We start from the raw sequence: 15,324 nt of genomic DNA, 5'->3' as shown, positions 1-15,324 counted from the left end.
TTGTCTTGTTGATAGTTCAGCAAAAGCCAAATTGCTATTAACAGCAGGCATTGTTTTCAAAGAAATTGCCAAAAAAAAATTGGCCCTATATCTGCTCTTTTTCAAAGACTGCACTGCAGTGCCAGAACCATGGCAAGAAACACTAAGGATTTAGATGGTAACCTTTACAATGAAACTGGTAAAGTAGCAGTAAATGCTTAATTTGTTAACTATGTATTAGAAAAGTACACACAACAGTGACAAGTGTCAGTTTATTATTTACTATAGTTTTGTGAATGTTGACACAAGCAAAATTTGCTCTGAATTTTTTAGCTGAATTGAACTAGCTGAATACTATAAAGCTGAAAATCTGAATGCAGCCACGGTTGGTTATTTGGGGGAAAAAAATCAAAATAAATACCTTATGGAGAAAGTCGAGGGATTTATATCAGACAGGCCATCTGTAATGCTAGCCCAACGTTAAGTGTTTCAAAGTGACTGAAACATTGCTATGGTGATTTATTCATCCAGCATTGTACCTGTCGCCAAGCCCTAATGGCTAGAGATGCTGAATCAGTCGTACCTGACTCTTCTTTTGTGGAAGATACAATCAAAATGACATTTATACATTTCAGTGGGGCTGCAAGAAAGAAGGAAGTTAGACAGATTTGTGAGCAGAATGAAGAGGAATATTCAAATCTGGTTAGCTATGAAAAATTAACTGGTTAAGTTTTGGTGGCCAGCACTGAGAGGGTGGAGCTACAGGACTTATCTTGTCTGGCACCCTTGGGACCTTACTGGTCCTGAACTAGGGAATTTGCTGGACCAGGGGAGGTCCCCTGCTACTACCCCTCAGCCTACCACCTCTCCCTGCTGCCAGCCCCAGTCACCCCCCCCAAAGCTACTGGGGCCTCCCTATCCCCACTACTGGGGATGCTGGGGCCTCCCCGTCCCAGCCCCACCATGCTCCCAGCCCTCTTGCTGCTGCAGAGCCTGACGAGATCACTGCGTCGATGCCGGTGCAGATGAAGGCACGGAGACGGACGCCAGCTCCTGGGTGACCTCCATGGAGGAGAGAAAGGTCTGAGTGGACGCCACATGGCTACTCAGATACGGCACCGGCACCGCCAGGTGGGGAGCTGGTAAGGAGCTCAACTGCAGCTCAGTTCGCGCATGGCTGGAAACTCCCTGAGAGTGACAGCTCGGCGACGAGAAGGGTGCCGAAGTAGCGATCGGTACTGACCCCACATGGGGTGGTCCCGACGCATAAGCCACTTTAGCATGCTGACTTGGGCCATGCTGGGGCGAAGCCGTAGCCAGCCGAGCCTCCGACGATGGTGATCTCGACCCTTCCGAGTCAACTGAGGATGGAGGGGAGGTTATGAGGCTAAGGTCCTGCACCGCCTCGAATGTATCCGGCGTGGACGGGCGGTGTGGAGGCAGGCGACCAGGACTACCTAGGCCTCCTCGGCACCGATGGTGCGGAGGGGACGATACGCGTACCGGAGAGCCCACCGTGCGGTGCCCAACAGACGTTGTCTTCTTTGAAGGGGACCTTCCCCAGGATTTCTTCATTCTCTTAGTCGGAGGAGAGTGCGACCGGTGCCGAGAACTCGACACCGACGCGCGGTGCCGGTGAGGGGCCTCCCGCGTGGAAGCCGGTGCGCTGCGCAACGCAGGCTGTTCCGGTGGCACCGGCTGAAGCGCTGTCTCCATGAGGAGAAGTTTCAGGCGGGAAACCCTTTTTTTTCTGGTACGGGGCTTAAAGGACTTGCAGATCTTACAGGCAATAGCCAGATGAGCCTCACCCAAGCACTTGAGACAGCTGTCGTGTGGGTTGCCCCTGGGCATAAACTTCCCGCAGTCAGCGCACGTCTTGAAGCCTTGTGACCCTGGCATTCCTTACCCCCAAGCGGGAAGGAACAAAGCAAAGAACCTAACTATCTAACTGTGAGAACTATTTACAAACGACTGTGAGAACGGGAACCATTAACTAACTAAGTAGACTGGGAGATATGGAGACGCTCCAACGACTGTCGCTGCGGTAAGAAGGAACTGAGGTGGGGCAGCGCCGGCAGGGGTACTTATGCCCCGCCATGGCGGCGCCACTCCAGAGGGCGCCCTGCCGGCACTACGGGTACCGCTAGGGAAAACGCTCCGGAAGATGCGGTGCGCATACCTACTTCGAATGGACATGAGCAACCACTCGAAGAAGAAGATCTGTGATCTAGTTGCTGGGACTACAGAGTCCCAGTTTTGGGAGGTCCAACCTGTACTAAGATTCTCTAGTGCAATATTTTGAGAGTGTCATTTAGGAATGGATTGATAATTACAGAACAAGTTGCCAGAATATCTATGACATGCTACAGTCTCCTAAATTCAGTCTATATCTGCTTCCTGAATAGGGTTTTGCCACTTCTTGCAGCAATGAATTTGGCACTTTAGAAAGAGAACTCTGATCTCTGCTATGCATTCTGCTCTCTGTTTAAGCAGTCTTCAAGTGAAGAATATATGTTAGAATCTTTTGTAACGCCAAGCAACCTATCTATTCCCAGTGCTCAGGTAACAGATACTCAGGGAAGGTGAGGAGCAGCACTACTTTCCTGGAATAGAGATTGCTCAGGTAAAAGCAACATTCATCGAATATACAAAGACTTAATAGGCACTGAAGGCCAGGTTTCCTGAAATGATTTGGTGAAATGCATGCTTTACTCAGCACCTGAAATCAAAAGCCAGCACTTTCAGAAATTAAAAAACTTTCAGCATAACTTACACAGCGCATTGACTCCAGCAAGGTTGAAATGCAGTATAGGTTGTACTGTGAGGATGATGCAGTCAAGACACTTTTCAGCTCAGACTGAATTATCAAACGATGTATTTTGTTTAAGACAAGTGAGAGTGAATATACTGACTTGGCAAGGCTTTCAATTCTTTTATTGTCACTGAGCCCTGACGTGATGCTGCGAACGAGGCCTTGGTCACATGAACTCGAAACCTCCATAAGGAATCGCTTCAGAAGTGTCGTGTTGATGCTTATCTACAACACGCAACAATGAGCATGCAACTTCAACAATGAGCACAAAGTACTTTCATGTAGCTGTGGTGACAAGATACATTCAAAAACATGAAACTGAGCTGATTTAATTAATTAGCTAGCGGGGTAGGTTACTTTTTTTTTCAGCATGGAAAACTGCACTATTTTACAGGTTGAATGACACAACCTCCTACCAATGTGCATTACATAGTCCGGTAATTTTATCAAGTGGTAGCTGTGCAACATGGCTGTGCCGACCCCTGCCTATAAGGTGCATCTTACTTTTGCATTTAGGATCTCATCCAACGTGCGGAAGTTCAGCAGCATGAAATTTCTTTCATTCCACCGAGTTGCTGCCTTGGAAGCTTCTGAAGATCTCGATTTGCAGATATAACTAAGGTGGTAGTAAAGCTAAAGTTTCCTTGGCATATCCCAAGCTGGATCAAGTATACCAACTACAACTAGCAACATCAAAAATGGCATCAGCACTGTCCTGATGTAAGACCAAGGAAATGACCCAAGACCTGTCACATATGGATCTCCTATCCTCAATGAGGTGGTGAATCAGCTCACTGACTGTGAAAAGGAAGTTCTTGCCCTGGTGTAGGAATAGGTGGATGGTATGGCCCCAGTGATCTCAAAGAGAACCCAGACGCCTTTGAATTGTGTGCTGGTAGCTTTTGTAAACGAGGGAAGAGTAGCAAGCCCTAATCTTACCATTTGGACTAATAATATAGATATTAGAGTACAAAGAACAATGCAGCTTAGTGTCATAATATATGCCCTCCGGGCTGAGGAGCAAAACTTGGTGTGCCCTTTACCTCACCAGAGCCATGAGTGAGTTCACCATTTAAGGGGAAAAAACCACTTCCAAAAGATCAAGGAGCAGAAGTTAGTTGGTTGAGTGGGAGGTTGGGATAGAGGACAAATTCTTTTCCAACCAAAGCCGCACTTTATGCCTTCAGTGGGTGTGACTAGCCTACATCATGAATAGGACATGGTTGTATATTTGAAATTGAGCTGGAAGGGAAAAAGGGCCAAAAATCTAAGTGCTTCCATTCAAGCCAGTTAAAAGACTGGAAAGGGCCTATGTCTGGAGCTGACAAATCTTAACTGTTATTTGTTTTGTTGAAAGGACCACATTTCATCCATTGCCTGGTATGGTCCTTGCTATGCATAGAGATGTGTTGTACACTCACTGTGAACAACAGGATCACTGTTTTGGCCTTCTTAGTCAAATAATGACATTCAATATACTGGCAAAATTAGTGTGCTTATTCCAAAGCCTGGCATCATTTGTGAAGGAAGGACCTGTGATAACTTTTGTCTATAGATGTGATGTCAATTGCTTTTTTGGTATAAAAGAGGAAAAGGGAAGTAGGTCCTCTCATGGAGCTTGTTTGCTATGAAAGCTCATAATCAGTTTTGGATCAGCAGGTTGTAAACATGTCAAGAAGTTGTCAAAAGGGACTCTATACCAGCACCTCATCAGTTATACCAGTGGTTCAGAGAGACGAAGTCCCTTCACATACACTTGCATGATGTCCAATTTAGTCTTTACAGTAAAGAAAGGATTCATGTTTATAGGTAAGAAGGCATACTGCTGTCGCAACCTATTTTGTCCAGTTAAATTGCAGCAGTCCAATAGTGCCATACTGTAATATATCCAATTATATAAACAATTTTAGTTATTATAGCTTTTCAACTTTTAAGATAAGTTGTGCTGGTAACCTAGATTTCTCTGTAACTGTAAATGACTCTGGGAACTGGTACTTGGCAGGAATGTTCAGGGTTAAGCAACATAATAAGGTAGCAGTTTAGAACTACTGGGCTTATATTGCCAATACAAGCCTCTTTATGGGAAGTATCGGCCTAGTAGTTGTAAAAAGAGATCTTAAATGCTGACTAATCGTAAATCCAAGGTATGCAGTAAAGAGTCACCATGGACATGCAGCTATTCATTAATAAAATAAAACTTGCCTGTGCTTCTTTTGTCCCTGCATTAACAGTGAACAGAAGGGCCAGTCTAGATAGCATCAGTCAAAGGTTTTTTTTAGAAACACATTGTGGTAAGATACTTGGTGGAGTGCGGACAGGATGGGAGGGGGCCAAAGCCAAAAGCACAGTTTAACACTAAAGCCATGTAAGCTATAATCTGGCCTCACTAGATGAGCCTCTCAACTCTTAACTGAAGACAGATCAGGGGTCTATATTATAAGGTAACATCAGTCATATCTACTTGGTACTCTACCTAGGAACAAGACCAGATAAAAACAATAAGGCTTTGTCTACACTGGCAGCTTCTTGCGCAAGAACTCTTCCAGAAGAGCGTGTCTACACTGGCATGTGCTTTTGCACAAGAGATGTGCTTTTGCGCAAGAGCATCCATGCTAGTGTAGATGCTCTCTTGCGCAAGAAAGCTCTGATGGCCATTTTAACCATAGGGCTTTCTTGTGCAAGAAATTCATGATGCCTGTCTACACTGGCCTCTTGCGCAAGAACAGTTGCGCAAAAGGTCTTATTCCTGAGCGGGAGTGTCAGAGTTCTGGCGCAAGAATCCCTGATTTCATACATTAGAACGTCAGTTTACTTGTGCAAGAACATGTGGCCAGTTTTTGCGCAAGAGCGGCTGCTTTTGCGCAAGATCGCGCCAGTGTAGAGACAGCCTGAATGCTATGCGGGTGTGACAATCTAATCTGTTGTGGGCTCTTACCTGAGTACAGGTGCAAACATGACTCCAGACAATCATCAGCAGGGGACATCAGCCTGTTATCTCTGAAGAAATTAAGTCTAGTTATAAAGGATGTTCTCCTATTTAAAAAAAAAATAATGAATGGTGGAAGTCCATAGACTTTGATTTTTGACCCAAGTTATGCATCTACTAGCTATTAGCAATGCTAGTGGTCAAAGGGTTTACATCTTAATTCTGCTGGGCATCACTGCCATGATCCCGATGGATCTCCTCCAGTAGATAATAAAGGTAAAGGAAGTGTATCATAGCACAGATCTAAGATAGTGCGTGTGTGAACTGGAAGTGGGTATATGCACAGCACAGATATGTACGTAGGCCCATATATCTGCTTGACTGCTGATCAAGGTAGATGTCATTACAACTTGCAGTTCCAGCCAAGTAACCAGTTCCAGCCAGTCATAATTGATTAACAATACAAAGGTACGATGTGGCTTTCATCTCTGAAAACCTCAATGTGCAAGATATTAAAATAGCCCACCAACTATATACACACATATCTAATGCATTTGGGAGCTAATCTTATCCTCAGATTGAGAAGGTTCTCCAAAAGGTGCTGAAGAACACCAAATATAATCGCTGAAGGGACAGTTTGCTCATAAGCCCCAGAGAGACGATGAAAGCTTGGCATATCCCTATGTACTCTTTTATAATTATCCTTGTGAATTTATCACAATTTTGTTTATGGTTTTAATTACATAGGTCAAATCAAAGGTGTGCAGAATTAACTCAAGATGCGTACCTGTACCCAGATGATTTAAAAAAACAAAAAAAAGAAAGGCGTGTCGAAAACCTCCCTATAGCAGCATGAATACCATGTCACCAAGAAAGGGAACTGTAGGAAAATTTCATATTTTAACATCTGTCCCGACAATCACCATCAGGGCCGGCCTTAGGCCGATTCGGTCAAATTGGGCCCCGCGCCTAAGGGGGCCCCGCGCCCCTGAACCCGGAAATGCTGGGGAGTTACAGAGCCGGGGGCCCTGCTCCAGCAATATGTGGAGCTGGGTCTCTCCTCCAGCTCTGCCTGGAGCGGGCCCCGGCCCCCCCCCGCCAACCCCACTGCACGTTCTCCAACCCCGCCCCCAGAGCGTCCTCCGTGGCCCCGGACCGTCCCTGCCGTGCGCAGCTCCCCTTCCCCACCTGCTGCTGCCCATGTGTGGCATTGCACATGGGCGGGGAGGACGCCCGGGTGTGACGTGACGGCCTGGGATTTTAAAAGTCCTGGGAGGCACGTTGGGGGGCCTGGCTGGCTCCGGGTTCAGCCTCCGGGGCCTGAGCGCAGTCTCCGGCCCTGCAACGTGGAAGGCAGAAGGTAGGGAATGGACTTGTGCGGCAGCGATGGTAGGGGGAAAGGGGGGAAGGGAAGGGGCTTGGGCTGGGGGAGGAGAGGAGGAGGCGGCAGCGGGAGGCTTGGGCAGGGGCTAAGGTGGAGGGCAGGGGGAGGGGCTGGGGCGGAGGCAGAGGGGCGGAGGGGGAGGGGTGGAAGCAGAAGGGGTTTGGGCGGCGGGAGGGGAAGACACCAAGAGACAGGTGCAGGAGAGACAAATGGCAGGGGGCCAAGTGCAGACAATGAGGGAAAGGGCAGGAGGGGAGGTGTCAGTGGGAGGGGGAACAGGGTGATGCTGGGAGAAGAGAGTAGAGGGGAAGGGAATTGGGGGCTAAAGGGGGGAGGTGCTGGGAGAAGGCTTGAAAGAAGGGGTGGGCATGAGAAAGGTGGGGATGGAGCAAGTCATGTGTGTGGGCACAGAGGGGCAGGAGGGGAATGGGGCAGAGAGTGGTGAGGGGGTGGGCATCAGGGAAAAAGAGGGCAAAGGGGGCAAGGGCAGTAAGGGAAGGAGGAAGCACCAGGAGGGTGCAGGGCTAAGGGAAGGTGCAGGTGCCAGGGGATTCAGGGGTGAAGCAGAAGGGCAGACACCTGCAGGGGAGAGACCAGCACCAGAGGAGAGAGGCAGGGCAGGTGTGTAGAGGGAGGTGTTAGAAGAGAGGTAGCTCACATGATCAGAGTGGGGCTACTAGAGGAGTGGGCACAGGGGGGAGAGAAGGGCTGGTGGAGGGGGGCAGGTCGCAGGTGGGCTGAGGGCAGTGAGAAGGGCAGGAGTCAGGACAGCAGAGGAGGGTGAGGAGTTGGGGGGCAGCAGGCACCAGGGGAGATGATGGAGCAAGGAGAGGAGACATGGCAGCAGAGAGAAAAGGTAAAGGATTATAAAATATTTATTAATAACTTGGTATGCTGCCCACGGCCAGTTTGTTTGTGCCCCGCGGTGCAGTTTGGGTTTATGTGGGGATCAACACATGGCCGGCAAGTGGGAGCCAAAACAAAAAAGTAGTCAGTGTACTGATCTTCTGTTGATATGTGTTTTAGTAGTTAAATTCTTGGACTGTCATTGCTCATGAAGAGTGCTGTCACATGGGTAGAAATCAGGTTAATATTACATTTTATTAATATCAGCAGAACTGACTTAAATGGGGCCTGTGTGTTGTGTAGTCTTGCCTTAATCTTTGTATTCATGCCTGTCAGTGTGAGAGAAGCTATTTGTATATATTTGCTTGCATATGCAACCACACTTAAGTTGAGGCCCTCAGCATGTTCTGTAAGTATCAGTATGGCCCCTGGGGTTTCCAAAGTTGAGTTGCCCTAGCTCATCCCTGACAGGTGTCTGTCTAACCTGGTCTTAAATATCTCCAGTGATGGAGATTCCACAATTTCACTAGGCAATTTATTCCAGTGTTTAAACACCCTGACAAGCAGGAAGTTTTTCCTAATGTCCAACCTAAACTCCCTTGCTGCAATTTAAGCCCATTGCTTCTCATCCTAACCTCAGAGGCCAAGCAGAACAATTTTTCTTCCTCTTCCTTATGATACTCTTTTAGATATTTGAAAGCTGCTCTCATGTCCCTTTTTGGTCTTCTCTTTTCCAAGGTAAACAAGGCCAATTTCTTCAGCCTTGCCTCATATCTCATGTTCTCTACACCTTTCATCATTCATGTTGATCTTCTCTGGACTTTCTCCACATTTCCTGAAATGTGGTGCCCAGAACTGGACATGATACTCCAGCTGGGGACTAATGCAGGCTCATTCCCTGCCTAGGGGATGTGAGACTGGGTGGGTTAATTTCCAATCCTCCTTTTTATTCTTTTCCTAAGCCAGGAGGGCACAGTAGTTCTGATGGGGGCTCTGCAGGAAGGCAGCCCGCACTGCCCCCTCCATGAAACCTTGTGCAGGTGTTAAACAGCTGTCCAGCCCACCTTAGAGGTGACTGCATTTCAGAATGCCTGAAGCAACACTGCACCAGCAATGGACAGGAGAATGGCTCCCAGGCATGGCTTGCTCATGACTGCTTCAGTCCCATTGATGTGCCTCAGCCTCTTTCCTTCCACTCCCACGCTTTGCAATGGGGCTGTAGACTCTGGGGGGGAGGTGGGCTACCTGCGGCAGATGTAGACATGTCTTTGTATTAATCATTCTCTCATTGAAGTTTTTAGCTTTGTAGTGAGTCCTTTTACATGGAAACTTTGTATTACGTCTTGGTAGAATAGTCCCTAGGACAAGTGAGGCAGAGACTGTCTCTGTGGGGTGAATGAGGTGGGAATGGATAAGGTGGAAGGTGAGCACCTCTGGGCAGTTGCAAAGGTTGGAGAGGGGATGGAAGCCAGATCCAAAATCAATGAGCCCTGGGAAGTGGGCCCATTGAAAGGAGACTGGACCTGTAGATGCCTTGAGGGTCTGCAGCAAGGGACTGCTTTGGGAAGCCCCCTCTTTGGAGGTGAATGTGGCAGCATTGAGACACCACCTAGAAGCAGGTGCCACAGACACTAACTGCAGATTCATGGAACGGCTCTCACAGATCTTGCACATGCATAAGATGATAGATCTGCAGGAGGGGGGCAGTGACGTAGTGAGGGGGCCGGAGGGTCAGATGCCCCTGGGAGAAAAATAATATAAATTTAGTTAAAAATAGATGTCACATGTTTTTAAAAGGAATACCATATCTCCTGCCTTTTGTCTATTTTTGTCTCATTAGGCCCCCAGTTAAAATTTTCAAAAGCACTTGGGTGACTAAAGTCATTTTTGAAAATTGGACTTGGAAATCTAAGCTCAGATTTTCAAAGGTAATTAAGCTCCTAAAGAGACAGTTGCCAACTCGGATCTTCAAAGATATCTATCTGATCTTTACACGTCTTCAAAAATCTGGTCATAAGTGTCCTAGTGAGTTCTGAACATGAGATGTAGGAGCCCAGTCCTAATTCCTTCAGACTTTTTTTTTTTTGTAATTTGAACATTTATCTACACTAATTCCCCTCCTTTCTCTTTCTCTATCCAATAAATACATGGATCAAAATTATAAGTGCTTTGTGAATATGCTGACTTGAGAGTGGAAAGATTTCATATTGTCATGTATGATTCCTGGTAACCCATCTCAGATATGAAAAACTAGGTTGATACCTGTTCATATCAGGAGCTGTTGAATTCAGTTCACCATTTGCAGTATCTCATTAGGATGTTTAGTGGAGAAGATATTGTTTTTTTTATTTATATTGTGGGCAAAGCATGGCTCTCAAGAATTCCTCCATTGTTTTACCATGAGTGTCAAAACATTTGGTGTTTTTCTAAAGGCCTGGAGTCAATTAATTATGTAGGAATCTCAGCTTTCATTTTAAAAAGTTCTCTATACTTCTGGGCCTTACAGCTAAGGAGGAAAGTTTTAAAACATGAACCCTAAATACTCAAGAAACAAAAGGCCAATAAAAATCCAACGTTTTAATTTTAAAAAATCTTATGATTTGTAGGCATTCCTTGTGATTTTTGGGTAGGCAATACTGCTCTTTGATTGGTGAATTTAGAGAGGTCTCTCCCTTCAGTTTCCCTTTCCACCCTCCTTTTTTGTCACAAGTCATCAGAGAATCATAGAGACAATGGAGAGTAGGGTGAGTCCACGACTATGGTTAATGACTGGTCAGGTTGACTAACTATTATCAGCCAGTGGTCTGAATGAGCTATCTACTGCCATCTGTTAATCAACTGTAGGAAAAGGCTTTAGGAGCAGACCTTATTTATGTAGACAACCTAGTTTGCCACAGAGATCAGTAGACACACTTGCTATGTCAAGGTGATCTATTTTGGCTCTTTTGGGTTGAAATTCACTTAAGACTTGGAGCTGGGAGAATGAAATGTTGTTATCCATATTGTATGATTAAAAGGTAAAAGACCTGAACTTAATACCATAACTTGGCTACCATAACTTGAACACTAAGCAGAGGATAGTGAGTCACATCTAACTGAAAGTCACAGAAGATGGAAACAGGTTTTATTTCTGGTGGTGCAGAGTCTATTTGGGAGTCCTCAATTATATGTGACACTTTACATCCTACTTTAAAGTAGGAATAAGATCCTCCGGAAAAGGGCGCTTTTTCCGGAGGATCGGGGCCAGTGTAGACGCTCTTTTCCGGCTTTTCTAAAAGCCGGAAAAAAGCGGCGGACATTTTTATTTAAATGCCGCGGGGGATATTTAAATCCCCCGCGCATTTCCCTATTGCGATTTCAAAAATTACCATGCCCCTTCCGGAAAAGGGGCCAATGTAGACGAGCCCCCAGTGTTTAAAGGCAGAGCTGACTAGAATCAATTGAGAATCCTTGTCTTGTCTCAGTGATCGCTTGAGCAAAAATCATTGATAAAATCTTGTGTAGACTGACCTTGGACTCAACATGCAGGCAATGTGTTGAAGGGCAGTGCAAAGGAGGCAATGGTGGTGAGGTACCATATTACCTAGTGAAATCATTGGTATTGAAATCACTAAGGATTGGAATTTGACCACAGAACTGACACTTTCTTAACAAAGACTCAATTTTTGCTATTTAAAAAGTAAATCAATGTAACAGAAAACAGCAACGCTCTCTGGTAACTTTTTAAAAATCAAACTTTAAACTTTATTGAAAAAATTGGATAGTTTGCAATTGAAAATATTTGACCTACACTTAAGGCAACCAATTTAATTTTGTGTAAAATTTTGCATAATAAAGGATGGCATTTTTTTTGAAAATGTTCAACTACATTGATATACATTTTGATCAGATCTACTTCTGATGTGATATTTGTGTGTGGTTGTGGTTTGTTGTGTGGGTGGGGTTTTTTTTTGCCCAACAAAAAATCCTGGGTGGGGGGGAGAGGGCCGCCAAAGCGGTTCGAATTGGGCCCTGCACTTCCTAAAGCTGGCCCTGACCACCATCTTGAATCACCTTGTTTGGGATCAATGTTTGTTCTCCTTCTCCTTCACGAGTTTGGTACACTATTTCAACTTTGGGTTTGGGTTTTTTTTGAGTAAAATGGCAGGAAAAGCTAACGGGCTGTGACTAGCTAATCTGTGTGGCAATGGGGCACAATAAGGGTACGTCTACATTGCAACACTATTCCAAAATAACTAGTGCTATTCCAAAATAACTTAGTCTGCGTCTACACAGCAGGCAGTTATTTTGAAATTGCGTCAAAATACTCTCAAGCTGGATGACTTCTTACTCTGACTCCTGTAACCCTCATTGTACGAGGAATAAGGAAAGTTGGAGGAAGAATGCTCTATTTCAAAATAAGTGCTGTGTAGACGCTCCCTATTTCAAAATAAGCTATTTTGAAATAAGTATGCTATTGATGCAGCTCAATTTGTGTAGCTTATTTCGAGTTAAGCCCTGTGGTGCAGACGCACCCTAAAAGTCCATCTGGCTGAGCACCTAGGGCTGCCTATCAGAGAGGCAGTTAGCAGATGGCTGCATTTAGGGTAGCTGAAGCATTAATACCTCTGGCTATAGGGTTGGAATTACTTGCCTGCACGAAGGATAGCAGTCCATTAGCTGTCCTTGGTCTCCACACACACAGGACGTTGCAGGGTAAGACCACCAATGGGAAAAAGACTGGCATCTCTGGTTATAGCTCCATTTTCATGGATACCTGTTGGGGAAAGATCAGCTTACTTGTCTTGGAGCCCCGTCTTCAAGTCTTATTTTCATATATCATCTGTGTCCAGTACGCTAGTCCTGACATGCCCATGAGTGTCTGTCGCATCCTGTTATTGAGACATGATAGACTGTCATTTTTGTAATGGTTGCAGCCTGCCCTGAGAGTGCTTTTGGATTTGGAGGTCCTAGTTAAGTACATGTCTGTTAATTTACTTCAATAAATCATTTAGTCCCAAAACAGCATAACAATCTGATGACAGATGGACAAAAGAAGGGGGAGGACTAGCCTAATTGCATTTTGGTCAGACAAACAACACCATCAGGCACAGCTGCCCTGGCAACACCAGACACAGTTGCTCCAGCTACCCCAGAATTGTCAGGAAGGGTTGCCTTGGGACTGAGAGGAACAGTTGTTCATTTACCCCTGGTTTGTGTTGTGGTGATGGAGAACCAGTCAATTGTTTTAGGGCTGTGGGTGATCAATTGGGGTATGTCTACACTACCCCGCTAGTTCGAACTAGCGGGGTAATGTATGCATACCGAACTTGCTAATGAAGCCCGGGATTTGAATTTCCCGGGCTTCATTAGCATAAAGCCGGCGCCACCATTTTTAAAAGCCGGCTAGTGCGAACCCCACGCCGCGCGGCTACACGTGGCACGGGGTTCGCACTAGCCGGCTTTTAAAAATGGCGGCGCCGGCTTTATGCTAATGAAGCCCGGGAAATTCAAATCCCGGGCTTCATTAGCAAGTTCGGTATGCATACATTACCCCGCTAGTTCGAACTAGCGGGGTAGTGTAGACATACCCTTGGTTACCCTGGGATTAGGCAGAGAACAATTTTTGCTTTTCTCATGACTGTAGGGCATAGTCAGTCAGTTAATCCAGGACCAAGAGTGTAATCTGTTACTCTAGGTCTCAAAGGAACAAACTGATTGTCAGGCTAACTGTTTTGGGACTAACAGGTTATGTCAGTAGCATGTAACCTTTTTTGATCTGCGACCCCTGCACTGCGGGGGCCACCAATTGCCGGGCCCAGCCACAGGTACCGGCTGGATCTAAGTGCCATGACCCCCCAGGAAGATATCTGCATTGTGCACCACTGGGTTATGTTACCAGAAGGGACAGTGTCAGTTGTTTGGGAACCAAAAAGCAATCAACTACTCGAGGATTGCTAGGGAACTTTTATTGTTTACACAAATATCACAAAAAATGCCTGTGATCAAAGGATTATCAAAGGATTAACAGGCAGTTTACCCCAGACCAGTGCAGCAAGGTTTTGTTCTCTTACAATTGTGACAAGTATCCATAGTCTGTATATACAAAAATAGGAGTCCTGTGTCATGGGACTCCACATTGTTGTTAGAAGTGAGTGTGAGTTTTGGGATACACCAGGAATATGTGTGTGTGTGTGTGTGTGGGGGGGTGTGCTGTTTAGTGATGTTACAGCTATGAAGTGTCTTCAGAGGGTGAGGGGCAGTTTAATTCTCCTATGACTGTGCTGGATACCAGTGAGAAATGGTAGATTAATCCACCCTGGAGACAGAGAGAAAAGGGTGAGTGAGAAAGATCAAGCACAGCATCAATTGCTGTGGCTGCTGGGACAGGCAGAGACCAAGAGCAGGAGGCGGCAGCAGAGTCAGGGAGAGAATCCAGGCTTCAAAAATACCATAGTCCCAAAATAAAACTGTAAAAGCTGTATTACCCCGCCCTGTGCCAATAGGAAAGCTGTAACAACTGGCATTTCTAATCGCCGGAGAAAATCGGATTTATAGTCCAGTTAGCATCAGGCGTGCGGGGGGGGGGGGGGGTTGCTACTGCACCCCCAGATTTTAGATGGGAGTCCTCAGGGTCCCGGTTGTCGCCTCGGGGCTCGGTTCCTGGCTCTGCGCAGCGAGGACTGGGGAAGGGGCTGCCTGTCAGCTCCTCCATTATGAAAAGACTTGCTGCGCCGCTACTCCCGACGTGGCTTCCCCGAAGCGGCGACGAGTCCCTGTCACTCCTAGGCGGGGAACGGCCACGGGAGGGGCGGGGGTGTCAGAGCGCGGGGGGGGGGGTTCCAAGTGCGGAGGAGGCAGGGCCGCGAGGGGGGGGAGGATAACGGCCATGGGGGTCGCAGTGCGTGTGTGGGAGGAACAGCACCGGGCGGTTGGAGGGGGGAGGGGGCTCACCTCAACCGACTCCCCGCGAGCGGCGCCGGCGACCAACCCTGAAGGTTCGAGCCGAGGCAGGCGGCTCCGCACCCTACTCCCCCGGCCCGGCGCTGGCTCCACAGATCCCATTGGCTGGGATTCTGGCCAATGGGAGCTGCGGGGGCGGAGCTTGCGGACGGGGGCAGCGTGCGCAGAGCCTCCTGCCTCGCCGCGCCTCCGCCTCGGGGCCGCAGGGACTGGTCGCTGGCGCCGCTTGCGGGGAGCCGGCTGAGGTGAGCGCCCCCCGGATCCGGCGTCCCGCGCCCCCATCCCTCACCGAACCTCTCTCCTAGAGCTCGCGCCCGGACCCTCCCCTGCGCGCTCCAGCCCCCCCCGAACTCCCTCCCTCTGAGTTAACCCCAATTTTTCCACTTAGCGGCCCCCCCCCCATCGACACGCCGGATGAAAAAGCGGCCCCCGCGC

At 47.2% G+C, this 15,324-nt stretch overlaps 1 protein-coding gene and 1 long non-coding RNA gene across 6 annotated transcripts in view; one reads left to right on the top strand and one right to left on the bottom strand.

Moving 5' to 3' along the window:
• Window positions 1–14,981, bottom strand: part of LOC112547422 (uncharacterized) — a 44,306-nt gene extending 29,325 nt beyond the window's left edge. For both annotated transcript variants that reach the window (XR_012897159.1, XR_012897160.1), the window contains exons 1-2: window positions 14,881–14,981; window positions 12,727–12,818 (exon numbers count right to left, since the gene is read on the bottom strand). This is a non-coding gene — a long non-coding RNA (uncharacterized LOC112547422). The remainder of the gene's footprint in view (window positions 1–12,726; window positions 12,819–14,880) is intronic.
• A 14-nt stretch (window positions 14,982–14,995) lies between these two features.
• The window catches only part of STXBP5L (syntaxin binding protein 5L), a 456,584-nt gene continuing 456,255 nt past the window's right edge, over window positions 14,996–15,324 (top strand). For all 4 annotated transcript variants that reach the window (XM_075905178.1, XM_075905171.1, XM_075905165.1 and 1 more), the window contains exon 1: window positions 14,996–15,134. The gene's annotated coding sequence lies outside the window, so the exon portion shown is untranslated. The remainder of the gene's footprint in view (window positions 15,135–15,324) is intronic.

Source organism: Pelodiscus sinensis, chromosome 1, assembly GCF_049634645.1.
Source record: "Pelodiscus sinensis isolate JC-2024 chromosome 1, ASM4963464v1, whole genome shotgun sequence".
NCBI lineage: Eukaryota > Metazoa > Chordata > Testudines > Trionychidae > Pelodiscus > Pelodiscus sinensis.
This window is presented reverse-complemented; position numbering and strand designations above follow the sequence as displayed.